The sequence below is a fragment of the Scleropages formosus genome, chromosome 1 (genome assembly GCF_900964775.1).
Source record: "Scleropages formosus chromosome 1, fSclFor1.1, whole genome shotgun sequence".
Lineage (NCBI taxonomy): Eukaryota > Metazoa > Chordata > Actinopteri > Osteoglossiformes > Osteoglossidae > Scleropages > Scleropages formosus.
The window spans coordinates 2,841,128-2,865,054 of record NC_041806.1 but is presented as its reverse complement, the minus strand read 5'-3'; the positions used below and the strand labels follow the sequence as shown (position 1 = coordinate 2,865,054).

Here is a 23,927-nt window from a genome sequence, read left to right as displayed (position 1 = left end):
TTCTCATGATTCCTCTACTTTTTCTATCTAGAAAAATTTGGCGCGGCAGCAACAGCTGCCGAAGAGCGCGAGGCAAGAATGTGTGAGAACAATGTCCGCGTGTTCTCCCTCGAGCTCGAGTCACGCAACGTCGCGTGCACGCGCACACCCCCCCCCACCACCACCATCTTCACTACTTCTCTGAGCTCGGCGCACGGGAACGCGCTCAGGTGCAGCGCAGGTACCCGCGGGGTGGCCGAGGGGGAGAGCAACCGGAGCAACGGGGCTGCTGCTGGATGCGCGGTGAATTCGCACCTGCAACATGAAAGGACTGCGGCTGCAGTGGCGCGTGGCGCTGCACTGTGTGTGTCCAGCGTAACAGTGACTCGTTGAAGTTACGTGTCAGAGTTGTGTTTAGTAGCGGCTGCGATAACACAACCTGTACAACTCGCAGCTCCGCGAAGCCGGTCAGTGAAGTACTGCGTTATGTGCCGTTCTAAAGACAGGTTGTTAGTTCAGGTCCCACCGCTGCTGCATACATGTGTAAAATATTGTTGGAATAAAATATAATAAAGATAAAAGAATAAAAGGTAAACTTCAAGTGATGACACAGCTAAATAGTGCGGATAGTCGCTGTGCTGCTTTGAGAGCGTTACTGTGGTGAAAACTCAATGTCCCAGGCGTCTTTGCTCTGCGCAGTCACGTGACCCTCGCGCTGCGTAGTCCCTCTTTGGCTCGGTGTGCAGCCGTGGAGTTGTGACGAACTCGATATCCCGTGGTGCCTCGCGCCGACGCGTCAGGTGATCCCCGCGTGCTGTAGTCCGGGCGGAGGAGGCGGTAAGGAGCCGCTGAGGGGCTCGGCTCGCTTCAAACCGCTGGAGGACATCGGCGAGAAGCCATCCGCTGCTGCAGGAGGCTCTCGTTTGACGACACGCACATCAGCGGAGACAGTTCGTGTAGAAGAGGTCGCCCTTTCAGTTCCGTTTTTGCCTTTCCTGCCAGGATTTTACCTGAAGAACTAGTAACCTGTAAGAGCCGTTTCTCGACCCGGTTCTGCTGTGCTGGTGGATTTACTAAGTTACCGCGGAGCCGCCGGATAAAACTCACGCTAGTTTGTGACGGAAACTGGACGATCGATGACGATGTACCTTCGTCTTTGACCCCGATTTACACACCAAGATCGTGCGTCTTTTGAAAAATTAAGCAGCTGTTCACCCGTGACACTGTCCGCCTTCATGGCTCGTTTGTACGGACCCCCCCACCCGGGGGGTAAAACTGTCCCACCGGCATGGTAAAGTAAAAGTAGAGTGAAAACCACAACTTGTCTTTTTAGACTGGTCGTGTTTCCTTCAGCAGCTCTGATTTTTCCGAAGTCGGATGTGCGCGTCGTCGTTTCCTTGGAATATAAACCTGGCAGTTTTTCATCATTTGCGGATTATAAAAACGAATCGCTGTGGATTAAATGATGTTCGGTAACATCCCGAGACCTGTGTGGAATATAATCTTAGCTTCTCTTATGAATGAATGGCACCTCCAGCCCATCAGGTAACCCTCCTCATCGGGTTAATATGTGGGATATTAATAACATTTTTGTTCTAATTAATAACCTTTAGATGACAGGTGAAGAGTTAGTTAAACCCTGAAGCTGTTGCGGTCAAGGGCTTTATTGTCATTTCAACCACATACAGCTCCAAAAGTGCAGTGAAACGAAACAACGTTCCTCCAGGACCATGATGCTACATAAAATGTTACCTACACGGGTTGTGCTCACCTTAGGCATGTCTTACCTGTCAAAACCCTGAAGCTGATGGTCTTGCGCTCACCTGAGGCATGTCCTACCTGTCAACCCTGAAGCTCATGGGCTTCTGCTTACCTTACACGTGTCCTACCTGTCGGAACCCTGAAGCTGATGGTCTTGCGCTCGTCTTAGACAGCTTCGTCAATCTGCCTTCCCTGGTTCTGCCTCCATGGCAGCTGCGAGCCAGTCTGATGGGGTGTGGCTTGTGACCTCCCATAATGGGTCCACTCAGGTGTGACTAAACGACCTCCAGGGTCCGTTGCCATGGTGCCATGAGGAATGCAGGACATTGTATGTGCGAGGGCTCGTTTCTAAAGCACAGCGAATGTTTTGAATAGGGGTGAAACTTGAATGCGTTTTTAAATTTTGATGGTGGGGGTCGGAGGGGGGGAGGCACCTGGCACGAGCTCCTGGGTTTCAGCCCCATTATTTAGCAAGGATTGTGCACGCTGTCATTACACGTACGTATTTTAAGATAATCGTGTTTCTTGTCAGGACACCATTAACCACAGTGAAGTTTTAAGATTGTTTACTGTGGCTTTTCTTTACTTTTCTCTTAATTGACAACAGCGCCAGGTGACAGCAGCAATGAGGAAAGGTACACTAAGAAAATGCAAATGCGTACAGATAGAATTAAGTACAGGTGGTCCCCGACTTACGATTGTTCAACTTTACGATGGGTAGCTGGTGATGGGCATTCAGTAGAAACTGTATATTGAATTTAGATGATTTTTTTCCTGGGCAAGCGATATGCGGAGCGATACTCTCTTGCAGCGCTGGGCAGCGACAGCAATCCGCATCTCCCCGTCTCACGACCACGTGCGTGATGCCTGCACTTGCCACCGATCAGAGAGGACTGGGATAAAGGAACCGCGCCGACACACCTGCTCGCGGTACCTCGTCTCGAGCATCCGCATGTCCGGTGTGGCTCCGTGACCAGCGTTTTCCTTCGTCCCTCTTCCCCGATCCTGCCTTCTTGCCACGGACCTTCGCTTGCTTCTTGACCACGCCTGTCGTCCCGTCCCACGCGATCCCGTCCGCGACTCACCCGACCCACGCCCGTCCCGGACAAGTGTTTGCCAGCCCCTTTTGTTGCGTCTTCAATAAAACGCACCCGCGTTTGGGTTCAACAACAACGCGTCGCCTTTGCCTCGTTCGTGATGACAAGGTGTGTATTAAGTGCATTTTGGACTTAGGGTATTTTCGACTTACGATGGGTTTAGCGGAACGTGACCCCATCGTGAGTCGGGAACCACCTGTAATTATATTTAGCAGAGCTAAGCAGTTGCCAACAGGTGACCAAATCTGTCAAATTTCACTAAAGGTATGGTGCTGATCAAATATGTTTAACAGAAGCAATTTAGAGACTTAAACCAACTGCACATTTTTGGGGGGCACTTCTGGTGTTTTTTTTAAATTTTTTTTAAAAAAGTGTGTGTATACAGGTATACTGTATATTTGTGTGTATACACACGCACATTTCCCTTCCACTTTGGTTTGAATGTCATAAATTCTTGTGAAATTATAAAAGTGTTTCTATGCTTTTCCTGGCATTCTGCTGGTGTTTATATACGTGTCTGTAGTTTCAAGTCGCCCCCCCCCCCCCCCCCCGATTTGGACAGCACACATGACATATGGTCTGCCAGGCTCAGGTGTCATAAATCAGCCTGCTCCTTAGGATCAGACACAGATATAGTGGTTAATAAACATGTATGTATAAATAAGCACAAATGTAGTCTTGCACACATCTGATTTTGAGTGTAAATATAGTGTTGTGTGTGCAGAGTAATACCCTCTATCACAGCACAATATTGTGAGGGGTGGGGTGATCATTTACTTGATTTATTTCTAATATATAGGGTATCCATCTTCTAAATTGCTGATGGACACCAACATTTGCTGCTAAATTGAAAAATAAATTGTAAACTTGGAAAATTAATTAAAACCTTGCTTAATAATAAAGTTTCGTGAGGAAATCGCCCCTATGTATATTGTATATATGAGGTATCTGTCATATTTGATACATTTCTGCCCAATATATTTGAAATATTACAACTTCCCTTTTTCATAGTGTGTATGTACCTATATTTTAAACAAAAATAATTCTTAAATATGTATGTTTACATGTATTAATTTTGAGATAGAAGCCTAAGGCATGCAAAAACCCAGTGGTGGCCCTGCCGGTGACGTGCTTCTCAGGGCTGATGGCAAGAGGGTCTGAGGTGCGAGGGTACAGAGCTGTCAACCAGCCGCGGCAGCGATGGAGACAGCCGCCTGTTCACCTTTGCGGCGGGGAGGGGCTCGCATTTAAGCAGGACAGTTGAGTAGTGATGTCATGCACAGGTAATATCCTTGAGTTTGTAGAAGTAACACTAAACCTGGGTTGCAGAGGGTCAGCAAGGCCTGACATGGCTGTTAAAGAGAGGTAATACTACAATGTGACCAGAGTAAGACCATGCTGGCAACTATAGAAACTGGTAAGGGCATATTGTGTGTACAAATAAGACAAGTAAGAGGGAAGCGTAGAGGAATGGAGGCTCATCACATAATGGCTAAAGAGAAGTCTAAAATGAACCCTTCATTGCAATTCATTTAAATGATGAAAAATAATGTGTTCTGAAGCCATCAAAGGTTCACCTTTTTTCTTCCTCCCTCTCACCAAAAATGTAAAATTCCTGCTTTTAAACACAGAGAAAATCTAATTGAAGTCTTAGTCTGGAATATCAGAACTGCTCTGGAAACCTTTAAATCCGGCCTTAAGACCCACATGTTTAAATCGCTTATAACACATTTGTGTGCTTCTTTTTTAGACTTAGTTTTCCCCTTTATACCAATGATCTTAACGGTTGTTTAATTTTTTTGCTGTTCAGTTCTGTTGTTGTTGTGTGGCAGGTAATGCTGGTGCCTCACAGTTTCCGGTGACTCCAAACTTTCCTTAGGGTGTTAATCTGTGTGTACGTGGACGTGTGTGTGCTTACCGTCCCTTCTGCTTTGGGGATAGGCATCGTGACACTGCAATGGACAAGCAGTTTTTATAGATTACATAGATCTTCATTGTGTAGTGCTTTGGGATTGCTTTTAAATGCAATATACAAAATATCATCATCAGAAAACTTAAGGCAGTACTTGTAAAACAGTGATTGTGTTTAAATGGTGATTGCTACTTAGGTGAGTAGTGTATCCAGCAGCGTAAGTCCCCGTGATGTGTTAGCTGATAACACTACATAGAGTTCATTGGACGTTTGCTCTGGAGAAAAGCATCTGCTAAATAAATAAATGTAAGTACTGTGGTCACTCAATACCGGTCTCTGAGCTAATGGTAAAGTTCACTTTTCAATAAAACAATAGTAAGTAAAATCACTCATTTCTAATGATTTTGCCTTTGAAGAGAATTTCAGCCTTGTATTCACCTTCACCATTTTTAGGACATTCTTTGAAACATTTCTTCTTTAGGGCTCATATACGCACACGCACACACAAATTGTCTGAAACCGCTTATCCCAAGCAGGGTCACGGCGAGCCGGAGCCTAACCCCGCAACACAGGGCATAAGGCTGGAAGGGGAGGGGACGCACCCAGGATGGGACTCCAGTCCGTCGCAAGGCACCCCAACCAGGACTCGAACCCCAGACCCACCAGAGAGCAGGAACTGGCCAAACCCACTGCGCCGCCGCCACCACCACCACCACCACCACCACCCCCTCTTTAGGGCTCATCATTATGGCAAATGAAGAGTCACAGATTTTAAGAGAAGCTTCTGTTCTGGCACAACGGCTGACGTCCTGAAGGAGACGCATCCCGCGGTGAGGGTGGGTGTAGGGGGCTTCTTGCCATGTCCAGTGTAACGTGATCCAGGTGTGTTCTTGTGAAAACTGACAGTTATGTGAATTTTCGGGTGCAGGTGACATTCTCTTGTATGTTGGCCCATTCTTGTAAAGCCTTCGTTATACGCCAAATGTGCCCGCGCTCTCTGGCGCAAAGCCGGCACTGCTAGGCCACTGGGAGGTGAGCCAGCTGGTGACTCGTAGGGAGAGGAGCAGCTCCAGGGGCCAGCTGTGAGTCAGGAGCACCGTCGTGCTCTGGTGTTTCCCATGATGCCACACATCCTGGGCAAATATTAATGCTAATAGCGTCCATCTGTCCAGTTCGCCCGTTTAAAACTGCTTTCATGCCGGTTTAAGGGTCCTTCGGCAGGGCCCCTCCTGAGAGCTACAATGTAGTGTTTTTGTGCTTTCTATGTCCTCCATTATGATGCAACTTACTGCCCCCTGCAGGTGCTTGCTTGCATCACGTTGTCGTCTCATGGACGCTGGCAAGAAACGGGTGTGGTCAATCCTTCCTTGAGGAGATGTTTTCGAAGACCTTGGCAGTGCTTTCCAACACTTTCTCAGGACATAAAGGGTCTCAGTGCTGCTGTTCCCACTCAGTCTGTCTCCACCTGTTGTTCCTTCCAGGCACTGAGCCTCCTCTGCGTCACTATATGTGGTACAATTTGCTTCTCCCCCAGCACACACACACACACACACTGGAGAACAGGCCTGGAAGACTCCAGCCCCGACTCGCTCTACGGGGGGCTGCAGAAGCTCGGACGCTTGCTGTACAGAAGGAGCCGCTGTGTCAGATAACTTGGTTAGCATCTCCTTTGGTTCCACTCCCTCAGTCCAGATTGCTTTGCAGCCACCCCGGGAGGGGGACAAGTGCTCCGTAACAGTGGAGCTTTTCTCCTGCACCATCTTCTGCATTCTCATCATCATCTGATGAGATGAACTGTGCAACCTATGGGGCAAAATAGCATCATCTTTTTTCCCAGGTGTGTGTGTAGACAGCAAAATTTTCACCTTATGGAGAACAGTACAAATAGAAATGAAAATACCCTGTTATAATTAGTGTGGAAACAAGCATTGTTTTTCTCTTAATTATAAGGTAAAGCGCTGACTCATTAGAGTAAATATACTAAACATCATCGAAGATGTAAACTGGTGACTCCGCCTTCCTGCACATAAGCCAGGTTTGGGCTCCTAAAGCTTGGGCTTCTGAATTAGACATAAATGAATGTTGCACGTTTATATGAGGTCAGTGAAGAATCAACCTGGAATAGGAGTTTGTGGAAAAGTGTTTTTCTTTAAATTAGTTATGTGAATGCACTCACTCATCATTGCTAACAGCTTTTCCAAGTCAGGGTTGTGGTGGTGTGGGGCCCATCCCAAAATCACAAGCCTCTAGGTTAGTCAGGGTACAGCCTGGTTGACACTCCAGTCTCCCAAAGGATAACTGCAAGTTTTTTTGAGGGTAATGAAAATCCTTAAAAGAGTTACGATGTATTGGACAGGTGTCCGGGATAGACTCTGAACCCACGTGATGACCCTACAGTGCACCAGAGCTTATTAATACTGGATGGATGGATGGAGATATCGTGTACAAAAATATAGCCATAGAATTTCTTTTGCCTTTGGTGGTGGACTCCATTTACCAAAAGTGCTCCTTCAGCCTCCCTGTTTGAGTGATAATTTCCACTGAGATTCCCCCCCCCCGAAGTACAGAGAACTGGTACCAAGACTCAGATGCTGAAAAAAGTAAATATATTCTTTCATATTTGTATTTTAAAATGAAATGTGTGAAATTAGCACAGAAATATAACAAATTCCTGTACAATGCAGCATTCATAAATGCTAATTTATATTTCTTTATTGTTCATGTAATATAAGGGGGTTTTCGACTGCCGACGGGGTGTCTATTGAACACCTGCGGTTTAAAGGCCAAACTGGCGGAAGAGCTCTTTTTGCAGCTCGTGGTGCCCCCTTGTGGCGACAAGCGGAACTGTAGTTTATCTAAATGCATTTTTTTCCACTAAAGTACTGTATACGTAGAGAAGCTGACTTGTGAGCAGACTTCTTTGTGGGTTTAAGTCCCGAAAGAGGAGACATCATTTAATCACAGAGCCTGAAAAGTTTTGGTAAACATCTGGCTGTCTAACAGATTTTTCCCTCAGGTCATTACTCTTATGAGCAGCTGACACTCCCCTATACTTTTTTGTATTTATACTATTAATACACTCAGCTGTTTGTCTGTAAATTCTGGAGGCACCAAGAACCACAGCAAATTCCTTGTGTGCATCAACACACTTGACCAATAAAACTCATTCTAAGTGGTGAAAGTGGAGATAAATATGTCTTCTGCACAAACTAAATCAATAAGAATATTTATAATTATGAACTTGAGGCCAAATCAGTAGTTCCTTTGGTCAAACTTTGTCGTACTACTATTAATGGAATAGCATGCTGTGTAGTGGTTCGAGCTGTTGCCTTGTAATCTGAAATTCCTGGGTCTGAACCCCTACTCCTGCAGTAGCACCCTCGATCAAGGTATTTGCCCTGAATTGATACAGTAAAAGTTATCCATTTATACAAGCGGATAAATCACTGTAAAATGGATTAACATTGTTACCTTGGATAAAGGAGTCTGATTTAATAGTTGCTGTGGAAAAAGTATAATGTAAATGATTATCTTGCAGATTTTGGTCTTTTATTTATGTATTTGTCTTATGGGCAATGTTGAATTTTATTGGCACAGTGGATCAATTTTATTGAGGGGTGTGTGTGTGTGTGTGTGGATATATTTTACCATTAGTTGAAACTGTTTACTGTTAGTGCTTCAAAATGTTAAAGCCTGATTTTACTGGAAGGCGCTTGATACTTGAGTAGTTCACTGTTTAATCAGGTAAATTTTTATTTATTTATTTTTTTTACTTTTACGACTTTTTTTTTTTTTTTTTGAAGTAAGGGTACTTTTGCTTCTGCTTTTGACTACCCACCTGTGGATGCTGCCCCTCTTTGGCAGAAGTTTGATATTACACAGTTTTGTTCATATGTCCCTTTCTCATACACCTGTATGACAAATCCTAATGGATGCTGTTTCCAGGTACAAACCGAATCAGAACAGTTGAGATTCATCCCCACGATCTGAAAAATGATGCTGAAACATGCAGCAGTTTGTTGTGGCACAGAGTAAGAAAACAAGCTTGTACACAGAAGGCTGTTGTCTCAGTTCCTATCCAGGGCCCTGCTACAGAATTCCTAAAAAAAGTACTTAACATGAATTACTGTAGTAAAACAATCATCCTTCTAAATGGGTAAATTTACAAGTTGGTTTTGGCCGAGCGATAAAGCTTTGGGACTACAGTACAGGAGGGAACTGCATTTTTTTCCACTAGAGGGCGCTGATGTGGCCATATTTTCAGGATTTTTTTTTTCCACAATATGGTACTTCAGAAATTTATATTTATTTATTTAGCAGACACTTTTCTCCAAAGTGACTTCCAGTGAACTCTATGTAGTGTTATCAGCCCACGCACCTTATTCACCGCGGTGACTTACACTGCTAGATACACTGCTTACACTGGGTCACTCATCCATACATCAGTGGAACACACACACACACACACACACACTCTCTCTCTCTCTCTCTCTCTCTCTCTCTGTCACTCACACACTATGGGGGAACGTGAACAGCATGTCTTTGGTCTGTAGGAGGAAACCAGAGCACCCGGAGGAAACCCACGCAGACACGGGGAGAACATACAAACTCCACAGATTGAGTGGAGATCGAACCCACGTCCTCTCGCACCACCCAGGTGCTGTGGGACAGCAGTGCTGGAAGTCCTCTGTGTGATGAAACTAGTTAGAGAGACCAATTTAACAGAACCTCCTTGTTTACAAAGAGTGTAAACCTGTGCCTGCTGTCCACGACAGTGTGATGTGTGGCACAAATAGAAATGGCACTAAATGTTATTTCAAGCGAGACTTGGTGGCTGTTTTGCGGTGTTGTCGGATTTCATTAGGTACATAACCGCTGGTCAGGTTTTGGGGTGAGCTGAAAATGTTATAAATGCTTCTGAACACTGATGTGCAAATATTGGGAGGGGAGGGGATGCATCAGACTTGCTTGAATATCTTTTGTTCCTTCCCTTGTAATATCTGTGGGATTATAGACCTGGGCAAGATTTATCCATCCATCCACTGTGAACTGCTTGTCCCGAGCGGGGTCACAGCGAGCCGGAGCCTTACCCAGCAACACAGGGGATAAAGGTGGGGAGGGAGGGAGGTGGGGAGGAGAGACACCCTGGAGGGGACTCCAGTCTGTCGAAGCAGGGCTTTGAACCCCAGACCTGCCATACCCCCACAAGGCAAGATTTAGACGTGCAAAAAATTGTCTTTTTGATATTTGTTTTCCAAAAAATTTTGACTGTTTCTGGATTTGTCACAAAAACACCAGTGAGAAGAGACCAAAAGCAAGGCCTCTGTATAGCTGTACCTGTAGCCAAGTCCTCAGCTGCTATTCTCCACATGGCCACTGGATGGCAGAAAAGCTCCATAAAGTGTAAGCAGTCAGTGGCAGAGCAAGGAAGGCAAAGCTTCTGTCCATCCTGCAGAAGGGGCAGCTCCAGGCTGGCACTGCTGTCTCATTTAGTCGCCCTGCGGTTACAGCCATCTCTGCTCTCTTTGAAGATGAAAGAGGGACCGCGCTTCTGTCAGCGAGCCGCTGCGATTAACCCCGTGTGAACCGCAATAAAGTGTTTTGTGCGTTCTGGGAAGCCTGACTCCAATAGCTGTGTTTGCGCTACACTTCGCCTCCGATATGACTCGGGTGGGGTGGCTCCCTGTTTGCCTTTCGGTCGGCCTCACGCCAATCGGCCGCCCTTCTGAAGTGCGAGCAAATGAGCCCGGATGCCATTGGAGGGACATCGCTCGGGCGCACGGGAGTTCGCTGCCTGAGAACCGGTAGCGGCTCAAGGTTCGAGCAGAATGCATGGCTTTGGATGGAGGCTGCCCCACTAACTATCTCTCCCCCACCCTTTTTGCATTGTATCGACGGCAAACGTGCTGCCAGCCTGCAGCTTTGCTCTTTGCCCACTTGTTCAGCAGGGTATTGTGTTAAGAACCTTTCCCCAAGCGGTTTAGTGTGGATCTGAACCTACAGTTCTTTAGCTGACAAGCCCAGTGCGGCTGAATCACACCCTCTGGTCCTCAGCGCTGCCCATGTTTGAACCCTGGGCCCCGGTGTGGGTCTTTCAGGCTGTGTGGTACAGAATACTACCTTAATATACATAATATAATGATTTCATTTTATGCAACACGGTTCTGTCAAACAGGCAGCCTGGTCTTCACTACTGTGTTTCTTTTTTTTTTTTTAAATTTTTTAAATTTTTTTATTCCGATGACACATTTGTTCAAAGTGATTTAAGCTGTTAGGTTATGTGTAGCAGTAGCTCTCGACCACCCCTCACTTTGTCCTTTGTATAGCTCCTGTCTTGCAGAGTCTGATCCTACATTTACATTTAATTTGAATGTGACTTACAATGTTAAGCTATTTTACTTAATTATGCACCCATTTATATAGTTGGGTCATTTTACTGGAGTAACTGAGGGTAAGTACTTTGCCCAAGGGTACTGTAACTGATAGTGAGATTTGAACCTGCAACCTTTGGGTCCAAGTGGGCCCTGTCTGTCCGGTGATGGAAACCCCCCCACAAATGGAGAAAAACGGCAAGAAATTTGTTTTATGTTTCCGTCTCTTTTCCGGCTCTCAGGTTTAGATTATGCAAGTTGTTGTATACAGGCTCCATGGGTGCTCCACTGCTGTACCCCCCCAACAAAGCAAACAGGTGTTTGTGTTTCAGAAACTACCTGGTCTGGACAGCCTCTCTGTCTTTTACATTAAACAGCAAAGAGCCCCTGCAATTCATACCTGGCTCTGGATAAATGGGTAAAAGGGGGGGAAAAAGGGGGTAACGCAGAAAAAAGAGAGAATGTAAATTTTTTTTTTTTTTTTTCCCTGCCGAAGGGTCCAATGACAAACTAATTGGCCTAAAATACACAAGCGACATATTTCTTTGCTCGAGTTCCTGTTTAATACATTTAATTTTGTTTATGCCTTATTTGTTTTGGAGTTACTTGTACTGTGGTTGCTGCCTTTTGTTACTTTTTAAACTTTCAAAAATATTTATGGAATGCGTCTGTATACTAAATTTTTTACACACTCTGTCTTTGCTCCGCCGTCCCCGTGTCACACCTCGGCGTGTAGTGATGTACAGTTTCCATGCGATCCCAGTTTGCTAAAATGAGCACAGATTTTTGGTCAATTATCCGGTTACGTCTTTGTGTGCGAGCAGCTCTCCTTAGGTTTTTATTCATTTTCCATATTCGCACCTTCTTGTTTATAGTTCCCAAACATTCAAGGAATATCCTTTAACAAAGTTAAGACTTGGCTGGGTTTAACACCTGTAACCTTCAGGTGCTAATATGAATGAAAGGAATGCCAATACATCCTATAAAAGCAACTTTTTTTCTACCAGTGAGCTGAAAGCCTTGTTTTTTGTTTGCAGTTTAATGAAAAATCGTGATTGAATGTTGTGGAATGGCCTTCGAACCCCTGTCCGTAATCCCCGCTGGGCAGCGAAACACTGCTAGAACCTGCTGTGTGTTGATGACTGTAGCTGCAGCAGTGGACCAGAACGTGTGTGTGTGTGTGTGTGTGTGTGTGTGTGTGTGTGTGTGTGTGTGTGTGTGTGTGTGTGTGTGTGTGTGTGTGTGTGTGTGTGTGTGAGAGAGAGAGAGAGAGAGAGAGAGAGAGACATCCTGCTACACCCTATCCCTGGCTCAGTCTACAGAGACCACACTTCCACCTTTTCCAGGTGTGTATGTGTTCTCTCGCTGTTGCTCCACCCAGGCTGACCCGCATCCCCCCTGTTGCTGATAATCAGTCGCATTAATAACTTTCAGTGCGCCGGCCGCCCTCTGATGTCCACTGCAGGAGGGCCGAAGTCCGCAGCTCCGCCGGTCCTCGCCGCCCCGTGTTTAACCCCTTCAAGAGCTGCTCGTCTTACTGGGACCTTGCGCAAACATCCGACTTGTCGGAGTTGTTTTTCAAAAATGACGGGAACCTGCTGTTTGTTTAGGAGCCGCAAGACGAAATACATGGAAATTGTAGTGTTTGAATTGAAGAAAATGCACTGTTTAGCACTTACTTTTCAGACTCATTATTGGTGGGACTTTGCCTGCGAGAACAGACCGACCGGGGGATTCACACACGCGTGTATGTGTGCGTGTGCGCGCACGTGAGCGTTAACACCAGTTTGTGTGTGTGTGCAGGTGTCAGTAACTGGGTACAGTGGTGCGTAGGTGCCTGGTGACTTGGTGAAAGTGAACCTTCGTTAAAGTGAAACTCGTACCTTGACCCTCTCACCCCCCAGAATGCAACACGGGAGCACAAGCAGGTCACGCTCCTTCGTTTCTCTGTAGGTGGCGCCGTTCTCCTCCTTGTTCCCGTGGTCCTGGGTGGCGGTCCTGGCCCGACCCGTGCTGGGGGAGCTTTAATAGGATTAATAGGATTAGCCAAAGTCCAGGCAGGATCACCAGGTAGCGACAGACCTCTGTGAGGAGGCGTGGGGGAGGGGAGGGGACGGGACGGGGACGGGTCGGGGGGGGGGCACATGAAGGGCCACGTGTCCGAGAAGGAGGGGGCCGCGAACGATCAGGTGGGCTACTCAAAGATGCAGATAGATGGCAGACTCTGCCCTGGAAGCTTGCTCAGTCTCCTGAGGAGAAGCACTGTTAAGGTCCTACGGAAGGGTACCAATGTGGAAAAGCACCAAACATTTGTTTGCCTGTAGTAACACACTTTTTTTTTGCCGTTCGTGACCGATATACATTTTCATAACATTTTTTGCTTTGTCTTACCTTAGGCAGTCCAGCACGTGCAGCCAAAGTCACGAAAACATACCGCGGTATATTTATCGTATCGGTTAACCGCCATAGCTGACGTTACAGCAGCAGTTCTCCTCCTGGGATTTGAACCTGCATCCTTTTACCTGCTACTTTTGTAAATGCTTACATGACCTTGGCCCAATACGTTTGTTCTCCACGTCCGCGTGTTACTAAAATGTTTGTTCAACATCAAACAACTGCTCACAATTGTTCTGCGTTAAACATTCCGATGAAAATGAAACCGAACATTTCATACAACATCAAAACGGAAGAGTTTGTTCGGCAGTTTGATCAACATCAAAGAGCCAAACGCCTGTTTCGGTCCTGAACAACTGAGCGTTTTGTTCGATGTCAAGCATCCTGATCAGCATCAAACAGCTCTGTTCGTACAGAATGAGACAAACGAATCTTTTGTTCCGTCTCGACCGAATATTTTGTTTCGCTCGAACGGCTGCTGTTTCATTCACCGTTAAACAAACGTTCTGATCAGCGGCAAACGTTACGCCCGACGTCAAAGGACTCGACACTTCGTTCACCGTCAAACGTTTCGTTCAGTTTTTAGCAACCGAAATGTTTTGTTCGGCCTCAGGCAACTTACTTTTTGGTTGAAACTCATTCCATCCAGCATTAAACGACAGAGCATATTGAAAACGGCCGAGAAGACACTTTAATTAATTAAAAGGAATGAATTAATTTATTGGAGGACCATGGTTTACTAGTGGCTATGGTGGCTCATGTCCAATTCCAACCTTTGTCTTAAGGCCCTTCCTCTACCCCCCCAACTGGGCCATTCTTCGTATATTTTCCTAGAGACGGAACAGCAGTCGGAACATTGGAGACCCGGTGGAACGAGCCTTTTGTTTCCAAGAGGAGCCCTCGGTGCCGAACAAGTCCATGGCATCTGGCCCTCAGACAGAAGGCCTCGAGCGAAATGCCTCTCTGGTGTCCGTCAAGCTCGGAACTCCCGCTGGCGAAGGTCCTGATCTCAGACAGGGACCGAAAACTGTGAGAGACGTGTGTGTTTTTTCAATCGTTTGACTGCTTAAACATTTTTTGTAAAAATTTTTCACTGGAAAAATCAGTGTAATGTCTTCTCGACAGCAAAGCCGTAAATATTTACTCCGTTCCAATATCCGTCGGCTATAACCGAAACTGCGCGCCTGACGTCACAAAGCGGTTCCATGTCTCTTCGGGGATATTTATTTACCTGTTCTCGGAGCATTTCGGTTGAAAGGTGCCTGATTTGCTCTGTAAATAATGCGGTTTCAGTGTTTGGCGATGTGGGAATGAAATGTGTGTGTGAATGGTCTCCTCCTCAATTAGCACTGTGTTATATCGTGCTATTTTTTTCACCAGCGATGTGCGTGCGTGCGTGCGTGTGTGTGTGTTGGCAGTGTGCACACAAGTGCGCCAATTCCCAGAAAATGGGCAGTATGAGGTGTGCGCACAATGTCCACATCTTTCTAAGGCCTTCTTGCGATATCGTTCAGCAAAGGAACTTTGTCGTTATTTTTCGCTTGTTTTTCGGCTGGCGTTTGGTATACGAGCTCGTATTAAAGCGAGCCGGTCGATTAATATCTGCGCAGTTGTGCGTATCCCGTGACATGTGGTCGTGTGTTTACGTCGGCTTCCCTAAGGGACACGAGGTCATGTGACCCAGGAAGGCTCTGTTTACTGCTTGACCAGCTGGGCTTAGTGTTCTCCTGACTAAGCAGGGGGAACATGTGTGGACCGAGACCCAGACGTTTGCATAAATAAACCCTCCGACAGCCCCCCCGCCACCTTGATGCTTATACTGTACAGCGAGACAATAGCAGACGGGCGGATTCCTGGATCTGTTCAGGTGGTCCCAAGATGTGGAAGCTACACCTCCGGCACATCTCGGATGGACCGTTCTGCTGCACCCTCTGCGCATGGGAGCGGTGCGAGTGGGGGGGGGCACGTCCACCGTCTCAACACCTTTCTCGCAGACCAAAACCTGCTTCCCCACCATCTGCGCTGTGTAGTGCTATAGTAAAAAAAGGCAGTAAAGCTACTCTCACCGGAGGTGCTCCTTGCATTCTTAGTAAGGGACTGCAGGTGGAGAAGTGGGTGGAGCTTCTGCTTTTGGATTTGGAGGTCACCGGTTCAGACCCCTGCTGTATAAATGGGTAAAATCGATGTAAGTAGCTTAACGTTGTAAATCGCTTTGCGGAAAAGAATCGGGTAAATAAGTAAACGTAATTAAGACTGTCAAGCAGCCTCTGCCTTACTTCTCGGAACCATAGTCACGGGAACAGTGGCGTGTCCCTCTTCTCCGTCCCTTTGCTGGGGGACATTCAAAGGCAGTTTCACGTGCCGGTGCCCCTTGTACGGATTTGTTTGGAGCACAATAGGAATTCTGCTTTGGCTCCGGCGCCGAACACCCACCCTGCACCCCACCGTCGCCAGAATTCCTGTTTGAGCGTGCGAGAGGAATTTGGGTGGTTTGCACCACTTATTTACAGTATACTCGATGTTGCTTTAAAATTTTTTTCAATTAACGGCACAGTCCTCAGCTTATTGCGCCTCCGTTTTAGGACGTACCTCTTGTGTGTGTGCATTTTCAGAATGAAATCCCGCATATTCTGATTGTCAGCAGTCTCTTGCGCAATAAGTCCATCCCATGGGTAATGGAGCACACTTGCAATGCTTGTGCACTGATTTTGATTTTATTTTTCCCCTGTCCTGGAAAGATGTGTAGTAAAGAGTCATCCGTGAGACTGTCCTGGTGGGCGATCCGTCGATTGACCTGTTGCCAAGGAGATGCTGTACGCTGTCCTATAACTGAGGACTCCAGGGAGTGATTTTGGAGACCCCGAAGGGTCTTGCTTCATCCTGGGGTTCTAATCGGCCTGAACCAGAATGGGCCTACGGGACACAGACGTGAGTGGAGGGTTCATGAGACCCTTCCTCTTACCGTGTCAGGCCGTCACCTGCATCCAAACAGGCCCCCTGTGGACGTTGTTCCTCGTCCGAGAAATACCGCAGTCCCTTCCCAGGATTCCTGTGACGTCACCGAACCGCAGCGACTGCCGGGACAATGAAACCGGCCCAGTGTCGTTTGCGTAAAAAAACGATAAATGTAACAAAACGCAAATCTGCGAGCGGAACGCAAGGCGGCGATGCAAACGACTCCGAACGACCCTGCATATCTCGGGGGGGGGGGAACTCCAGACGGTTGTCGGGGAATGGCTGCGCTCGACCATTTCTGGTCACCTGCCGCACTGCAGCACAGCTGCCATGGTGGTCAAAAGCTGGTCCAGGTGGAGGTCCGAGTCCTTTTGCTCGTTTCCGCCAACCCGGCCGACGTGCTGGATCTCTCCCCCGTAGGTGGGACATAAGCTCTGGCAAAGTGCAGACGGGTTACCAAAGGGCTAAATGTTTAAATACTTAGTCAACCCCACTTTTTCTTTCTTTTTGCTGCTGGAGCTGCCGTCGTACAACAAACAGACACGTTGGACCGACGCCAGACATCGTCATCCTCCCCTAAGGGTTAGGGTTACACATTTCTTTCTTTATTGCCGTGTCACAATGTGCCGTGCTGCTGGTGATGACGGTTACGGTTAGCCGAGCTCGTTGGATGTTGAACCAAAGGTCTGTAGACGTGCGTATGTCCAGCGCAACGACGTAATTTCAACACATACCGCGGTACGACTCCAGGGGAAGGTAGCGGACTGCAGAGTGGTCATTGGCCCCCCGTTATGCTGCGGAACTTAAATTAACGGACCCGAACAATTCGATCGTTGTTTGGCAGGAGATGGCCTCCCCGCCATGAGGCAGATACCTGTGAGTGAATGTTTGGGTACGGAAAACGTGGTTAAGCAAACGGCATCTAAAATTACCCGTCTGTGCAAATCTATCAAATTGGGCTCACACCCCACCCCCCTCGAACTGGAATTTCCCTGGAATCCGAGTTGTCAGTTCCCACTTTGTTTTAACCTAATTAAATATTGTCAGAGCCCGATCGCTTAAAGGCACCTTTGTTTGGGGAACAGGAGATAAATGAAATATGTGCCTCTGAGAGCGAGGACCATCGGCAGAGGGAGGGAGAGAAAGTTCTTTAACTCTCACCTGCCCGGCTGCCTGCAAAAAAGTACACCGAATTTCAGTAAAATATTTTAAAACGCCAAGGGCGGGAAGTTTTACATGGATTACAAAGACGAGGTGAACGTCATCCTTACAGAATGGAGGGAAAGCCTGGACAGGGAGGTAACGTGAAGATCTACCGTACACCTGTAACGTGGCGGTTAATGTTGTGACTGGAATCGAACCCTTGTGCGCACGCCTGGAGCCGGTGATTGACAGGTCCCCCACCCCTCCGCGGCGCATTTGAGGAAGCGCCCCTTTGCCCCCAGGCCGCCCCCCCACCCCCCGAGAGGTCGCGCTTCCTCATCCGAGACCCACGCAATTTCTCTCCTACTTAAGAGCTCAGACGCGACAGGTGATCGCTGTCGGAAACCGGTCCGCATGCTGCCCAGCAGCATTAATCTCAGCGGTGCCACTTACCTAATCATAATTTTTCTGAAATTTAAAAAAAAAAGAATCTGCTAGTCTTCTGTGGCAAGACTGATTAATAGATGCTGCGAATACCCAAAATGAACACCGTATTTTCATGTTATATGTTTTGGTTTAATGCACAGAAAGGAAATATAGCTGGGGTGTAGCTCAGTCTCGGTTTACCGCAGTGATGGAGTGTTGTATCAGCTATCCCCCAATGTTTACTCAGGTATCGCTCTCCATATAACACGATTATAATTATTGCACTTGCAGCGGCGACTCTTCCACCAAGGAGATATAAAACTATACGGCTAGTCGGCGTCTGGCATCTGCGTCTTAAATCACAGCGTTGCCGCTTCTGCGTTTTGGCACGACTTCACTTTCAGTGGTCGCGTCTGCAGCACTCCGGCACTTCTGGGTTGCGCTCAGGGCCTTCGTACGAAGAGTTTCGCACGCGGTTATGAATGTTCACGGGCATGCGTTCGGGCGTCTGTCCTTCTGGTGTTTAATCCGGTTTGCGTAGCTCTTGATGGTTCTGTACAAGTAGGTCTGTGTGTGTGTGTGTGTGTGTGTTCTGTTTGCGTTGCAGACTTGCTTGACATCGCTTGTATTTTAGGAAGGGAACATGCTGCATGTTGGGGTGTGACACTGCAGGGTTGCAGAGTGTTCATGGGCCTGAATGTTGTCTCTCAGCCTTGCAACACACACACACACACACACACACACACACACACACACACACACACGAAGAAAAAACATGCATGCGTGCTGACACAAACTCATGCAAAACTGTGCAGACACGTGGACACTTATGCAAAGATGGCCACATAGCGCACGGACACACATTTACACGGCGCAAATATTACATTATTGCGGATTTGGTGCACAGCGATGAAAGCGGGTCGTGTTGGGGTTAAACGAGGAAGTGGTCGTCATCTTCTGCTGCAGGCCACAGTTAATGAGGGGCGTTTGTGCAAATGGAAAGCACGCCGCGGCTGCATCTCCACAGTTGTGTCGCATTATGCTCTTTAAGCCTTTCCTTCGCATGTCCAGCTCTTTGCAGTTGCATTCCTTACCGGTGTACGAGTGTGTAACTGTGGCTGGATACATGGTTATACCGGGGCTGACGTATGTTGTTCAGCTGCTCTGCTGCAAAAATGCACTGTTTGCGTTTCATGCTTTTTGTATTCCTTCCCTGCAAGTACAAAGTATGTGGGGTTTATTTTCAAATGCACTCAAAGATGCTGTAAATAAGGGGAAATTTTAATGACTGCTTTTCTGGGTATAGTGGAAAAAAACTGCTGGCACTTTTTTTGTGTTCTGAATTTATTAATTTAGCTGAACCCCCCCAAGCAACTTATAGTGATCTACACATTTTTTCAGCTGGGGTAATGTTTGCTATACCAGTTCAGGGCAAGAATTTTGATCAAAGATACTGTAACGGGATGTAGGATTCTAACCTGGCTCCTTCGCGTCCAAAGGCACTGACTTTAACCGCTATGCCATCTGCTGGCCCTACTCTTGTTTTTGCAACATGGGGATAAAATAACTGGCAGTTACTTTATTTTTCTTCCATCTATGCCACAGATATAGATTTTCAGCAACACAATATACCTCATTCAATGACTGTCACGTGTAAATGCGCTGTGTGAAGATGTATAGCTTTTTCACAGGAGAGTGGCTGGGTAAGGCCATTTAATCGGCGCTCCTGCTTTGGAACGCCTCCGCTCCCCGCTGCGTCTTGGGACCGACCCGTCCGGTCCAAGCTGTTCCCCGCTCAAAGAAATGGGAGGAAATGAGCCACAGCGGGACAGGGATTCGGGGGAGTGTTAGGGAAATGGAGGATGGGGTCACTGTCTCGCAGCGAAACTCGATCCCACTTCTGCATCCTGGAGCCCTCCTAGGCAGGTCCATCCAGCTCCTCTCTGTCTGCAGTGTAAAGGAAATATTAGCATAACCGAAGCTAAAGGTGCTGTCGGCACTTGTCTATGAAGCTAATGACACTGTTGGCACTGGCGTCCCTGAAATTAATGACAGTTAGCACTAGCGTCCCTGTAGCTAATGGCACTGTTAGCACTAGCGTCCCTGTAGCTAACGGCGATGTTAGCACTAGCGATCCTGTAACTAATGGCATTGTTAGCACTAGCATCCCTGTAGCTAATGGCGGTGTTAGCACTAGCATCCCTGTAGCTAAAGACACTGTAATGACATCTCTGTCATTAGCAAGTGTTAGTCCCATCCATGAGTTAGCAGTTAATGTTAAGAGCATTTAGAAAAATGGAGTTTGGTGTACCGACTACAGCTGAAATTCCCCCCACCCCATTCACACGAGGAGCACAAGGGGAATTAGGTTAATAATCAATCTGCCGGCGAGCGTGTGAATCCCTGGAGGTTTACAAGGACAGCGGGCCCCGTTCTGGGGGCAACTCTCTGCAGGATTCCGAAGAGAGCGCGATACCGGTCCGTACAGCTCCGCTTTACCCCGTCGCTAATGAGAACCGGCGAGTCTGTCGCTGGCAGCACGTCACTGTAAACAATGGAAAAGCAGGATACAGCAAAACAAAAACAACATGGCAGTAAAAACACATCATTAGGCGATCGCTCCAGATCCGCCGCTGTGCTCAAACTTATTGGCATGGTGTTAAACAATGTGGCCGGCTCTCCCATGGAGAGCGAAAAGAAACTATCAGTGTTTGACTGTTATATTGTTTAATATAAATACCAAAGCAGAGCTGGAAAGTTGCATAGCACAGTTTTACCTGTACGTATTGCTGGATAACTTCCACAGATTTAGTTTAAGTACTTTGTGACTGTGAAGAGAATTGACAAAAAGGAGCACTTTGTAGAGCTACGCTAAAAGGTCTGCAGAAGGTAGGTAGGTAGAACCTTTAACTCCCAAAGAAAATCCACTTTTTATCACACAGACTCTTCTGAACTTGAGAACACCTTGGGCAGCATGGAACGCAAACAAACGGATGTTGGCTCATATCAAGCCAGAACTCTGGAAGGATTGTCATGATTGGGAAAAGTTGGAGGAAAATGAAGACATGGATAAACTCAGTGACAGTGGACACACCCCTGTCAACTTTTAAGGATACAAGTGGAGGACAGAATGTTCTGAAAGGTCTTTGGATTTGGTTGCCAAGAGTTGATGTCAACTTGACAGAACTTCTACAGCAACGTGAAAGCAGATGACAGAATAGTCTAGAGGCTATCTATGTATGTGTTCACCAAGAGTCAACATCAACTCAGACTCAAGAACTCTGAGATTCAGAAAAGTTTAATTGCTATGCTACCTGGAGCCTTAACAATTATGAATTCTCCAAGTAAGGTCATACCCAGCTGATTGCCTGTGGTGAGGCCAACCCTTCAGGCCTGGCCCATGTGATTGCTTGTTCAAAATGGGGTTCAGGGGTTTAAGGGACAAGAGCTGGAAATGGTAGAGTGCGGAGCCCATTTCTGAAATAAGCGGAATAGACAAGGGGAGTTGAAGAAGGGTCGGAAGCGCAGAGAGACCCCGCAGAGTCCTTCCTTTGGTAAAGGCCTGACTGACAACAGAGGGGTATTTGTTTTGGCGGGTGTTGAAGGGTTTCGGAGGTGGCCGGGGATGGGAATGGGGTGTATCAGATCTGTGGTTTATTTTTATTGTTGAACAAATGACAAAAATCAGCCCTTGATCTCCCCCTTCCGTTACTACATGAAAAGTCCATTTCCTTTTTAGGCTGTTTATTATTATTATATTTTTAACCCAATTCTGTTTGTGGTCTCATCAATGCAAATGCATACATTTTTAATTCATGTGTTCGAAACTAAGTATCGCTCCTTCTGTTGGGAGTGGAACACAATCTCCAAACATGTTCAATAGAGGGGACCCGGAGGACATCCGTTTTTGACTTATTGTTGAGGAGACAGGACCTTGAGGGCATTGGTTTAGGTGCTCCAGACTGCCTAGGTATCTGTGGTCCAGACAGTGAAGTGGGTTGGAGGATGTTCTGCTTTCAGCCACTGGCCACTTAAGGTCCAGGGGTCTCTTTTGCTTTGTGTAGTTGAAGTACAGTTGATGGGGGTGGGATGAATTAGAATACAGTGGACTAGCCTGGAGAGGAGACTGCATTTAGTGCCATGCGTGTACCATGGACTCTCTGAGCTTTGTGTGTGTGTTTCAGCGTGGTGGTATTTCCCCATCATTGCGTGGTCAGTATACCCCCTTCCACCTCATCCTCATAGCTCCAGGTTCTGTATTTCACTTCCTTTCCGTGGACTGAAAGTCCTGCTCTAGAGTGCTCTCAGAATCTTAGCAAGGCTCCCTGATTGCAAATGAGGGTTGCAAAAAGTGGACCTGTCGACCCCCTCAGCTGTGCAGCAGCAGCACCCCAACCTTCTGCCTAGAAGAGGTTGCGGACCTCAGCTCCAGATACCCGCCAGGCTCTGGTTTATAGTGTAATCTTCACTCCTACCTGAAGAATGGTCGTAAACTGATTACACATGGCGCCAGGGACCACACAGTGGTACGCAGTGTGAGCTCAGGGATGAGCAGTGCATTGTGGGAGCGCACGCATACATGCATTATAATTTCAGGCTTTCAGATTTCACTTGAGCAGGTTGCATGCTTAGAGCTGCTGCGTGGGACTCTTAAGGTCACTGGTTTGAATCCCATCTTTTGCTGTAGTACCCTCGAGCCAATGTGCTTACATTGACTTGCTCAAGGAAATATTTACCCAGCTGTATAAATGGATAAATGAGTGTAAGCTGTTTTGGAGAAAAGTGTTGGAAAAATGTAGATTTTCGTATGGAGCAATTTTGATGAAAGACATAACTCAAGGGTGCAGTGGCAGAGAATTCAACTTTCTACATTATGTTGGCAAGCCAAGGTCCAATTTTTTAGGTGCTATGAGACCTGCTCTCCTGTATTTACACACTCATACGCAAATGCACGTCTTGGCTAAGCAGCAAATGGCATGCTGTAGTGGGGATGGAGGCATGGTGCACTCGGGAAGGGGCAGGCTGGTGTATCTGACCGTAACCCGCTCCTGAACGGTTAGCTGAAACGCTGACGGGAGCACAACGCTGTGCCAGGGAGTTTACTGCCGGCTCCAACTGTGCCTTTAATTCTTTAATTTTAATGGGTCTGAGGAGGTGCTGGGAATGGTGCCTTGTTGGCAGTAGGGCTTGGGGGTGGGAGGGGGCATGGCAGGGCAGTTGAGCAGGAGTTGGGGTACAGAACACCAATCCAAGTCAGGTTTCTTCACCTGGACCATGCTGGGAGTGTGGCCATGTTATGGGATGTGAACCTGGTGATGTAAGATCGCATACTATACATGTTTACATCTCAGCACCTGTCTTTTTCTACAGAGGCTCTTTTGCCTGCTGACTGGATACTGGAATAACCAGACAGTCATCACAACTGAATTTTTAAAAAATATATTTTCCAGAATTTTCAAGAAAAGGAAGGGGATTCATTAAAGTGGAACATGGATTGTTTATAAAAAAAAAGAATTTCAACATTTGAAGTGATTTTCTTGCAGAGCATTCATTGGATATTGAGGGTCTGGGGGGGGGGGGGGGGGGGGGTGCTGGCTTTGACTGGTCAGGTGACCAGCGCGAACTACAAAATTTGCTTCCAAGTGTTTGCACCAAGATTTCTTCTTGAGGTGGATCTGCTTATTAAGTTGATTCAGAGTACCAACCAAGGGCTTTGGTCCTCGCTTTAGCCACTTCCTAGACCGTTGACAGTACAGGCAGTGCTCCCCAAGGAATGTCATCTTGCAGTCTTTTCTCCGTTCCTTAGCTGTTACACTAAGAGAAGCTCTAGTTCTGCAAGGTGCTAAACTGCAGCACTTCGGTATAGCGTCCAAGTGTGTCTCGCTTTAG

At 47.0% G+C, this 23,927-nt stretch overlaps 1 protein-coding gene and 1 long non-coding RNA gene across 2 annotated transcripts in view; one reads left to right on the top strand and one right to left on the bottom strand.

Moving 5' to 3' along the window:
• Positions 1-23,927, bottom strand: part of LOC108930258 (zinc finger protein 420-like) — a 1,123,701-nt gene that overhangs the window by 489,217 nt on the left and 610,557 nt on the right. The gene's annotated exons all lie outside the window — the stretch shown is intronic.
• Positions 821-23,927, top strand: part of LOC108930160 (uncharacterized) — a 58,112-nt gene continuing 35,005 nt past the window's right edge. The window contains exon 1 of the long non-coding RNA XR_001965814.2: positions 821-1,524. This is a non-coding gene — a long non-coding RNA (uncharacterized LOC108930160). The remainder of the gene's footprint in view (positions 1,525-23,927) is intronic.